The sequence below is a fragment of the Nesoenas mayeri genome (assembly GCF_963082525.1).
Source record: "Nesoenas mayeri genome assembly, chromosome: 1".
In the NCBI taxonomy this organism is placed as follows: domain Eukaryota; kingdom Metazoa; phylum Chordata; class Aves; order Columbiformes; family Columbidae; genus Nesoenas; species Nesoenas mayeri.
Genome location: NC_137541.1, coordinates 193886289 through 193888469, shown reverse-complemented (window position 1 = coordinate 193888469; position 2181 = coordinate 193886289).

Here is a 2181-nt window from a genome sequence, read left to right as displayed (position 1 = left end):
CAAAGACAATTCCTTCACTTGAGCCCTTAAAAAGTAACCACTATAAAGGTTTCATGCGGTGGGTTCTTATTGATTAGCTGTGTCATCACATCAGCTCCACTGTTGCCAAACTTTGTCGCATGCATAATGTATGATGGAGGCTTGGATGGAACATGCTGATTTTGTCCTGCACTTAAAGGTTTGTCCTCCTGGAGGAGAGCCTATGCCCACTCGCTTGATTTAGTACGAGAGGGAGCGTGAGAGAGTGAGTGCGAGAGAGAGAGAGAAAGGGAGAGGATGAATGGGAGTGAGAGCGCGAGAGAGAGGAGCCACGGGGAGGAGGAGGAAGAGGAGGAAGGCCTGATGCATGCTGGGAAATAGACACGCTTTTAAATTTTTGATCAGTTGTACTTCGTCATGTATCAGCATAGCTGCCATACTTTGATTCATCAGGATTTTTGGCTGGTGGCCTGCTCAAGTGTACGCTGCATTTACAAAGGCATGGAGGGTGCAGTCTTACTTAAACAAGAGACTTTTCAGTTAATCGCTCTCTGGGTCTCACCCCACTGAGTTTAAAGCAAAGACCTCTTAGTAAAAAAAATAAAAATAAAAAGTTAAATTTATTTATAGAAATTCCAAAGGCAACATTTTATTTATTTTATATATTTATTTATTATATAGAGTTTATTTTTAATGAAATATGTACAGGCCAGATAGGCATTTTGGAAGCTTTAGGCTCTGTAAGCATTAAGATGGCAAAGGCCACTGTGAACCTGTGGTAAATTCATGCAAGTAAATATAAAGGTGCATGGATAAAAAAAAAAAAAACAACAAACAATAAAAAGGTAATAATAATAATAAATTCTAGTGACCCTCATGTACTGAAGGAGACAATCTCTTTTGTGCCCATATTATTGTACAAATATGCACACCACTCATGACACTGAGTCCTCACTCTTCTGACTGCTTGTTTCATAGCTTACCCCTAGAGGATTAAAGAGAAAACTGGGTCTTCAACTTTATGTGTCTGTAATATTTCCTCTCTGATAAAGTGACTTCTTACATCATTGTAAACTTCACAGCTGTGGAAAATATAGGGGCTGGAATATACACTTGTTAAAATCTATTGCAGATTATACCAAAGCTGAAGGATAAATATGCTTTCTTTTATTTTTTTTTTTTTTCCTAAAGCAGAATGCCAGAAACAACATAAGTAATATCAACAGTTGTACTAGTTTTGAGATTCTACAAATAGCACATAAAGGCTTTAGAGGGCAAGAACCAGGTTAACAGGATCACTCTTGTAAACATGTTTATTTGTGCACTTGACTATCTACTACAAAATTATACAAGTTCCATAGGGGCCATTGTAACATCTTTTATGGAAAATTGCTTTCAGTGTGAACTGTCATAGTACATGATATTAGCACACTTCCTAAAGTTAAACTTGCAAAATGAAACTAATAAATCTCTATCAATAATGACAATGAGGGGGACAGTATTAGACTTTTTTTTTTTTTTTTTCCTAAAGTATGTTCAAATATTCATGAACTGTAAGCTGACATTATGTTATATTTAAGGGATTGTAGTATTTTATGTTAAGCACAGATACATGTTGATTAGCAGTTACTGTTTGGGAATTAACACTTAGGAAGACACATTTTTCCCCTAGCACCCTGAATTAAAAAAAAAAAAAAAGAGAGAACAGCCATGTAAGGTGCATATGACAAATGAATTTTGTATTTGTTGTATCCATTAGGATTTTAATCTGGTGCCATTAAACGGAATGTAACCTTTGCCATTGGGTGTGTCAGGAGTGTGGCTGGTCCTGACCCCCTGGCTGTCCACAGAGGCATGGAGGCTGAGCAGAAACATACTTTGGAGGAGCTATACATAAGTTTTTAGCCTATTTGTAATTCAGTAATTTCTTCTCTAAGGCACTCTTGTCCAGATGTTATATATTATTTGAATTGTAATTTTGTTCTGCGATGACCCCTGGCTTGGTGTCTTGAACAAACGTGACCTTTCTGTACTCAAACAGGTAGGAGGGCCCATGTTTCAACCAGCAATATCAGTAATCTTAAAATGTGCATTTAATTATAATTGTTTATGAATGATAAAGATGCGTAAATTATGTTAGTTGATTTGTAGGATGCAGTTAGTCATACTTTTCTAGGGACTGTTATTGCCTGGGAATTTACA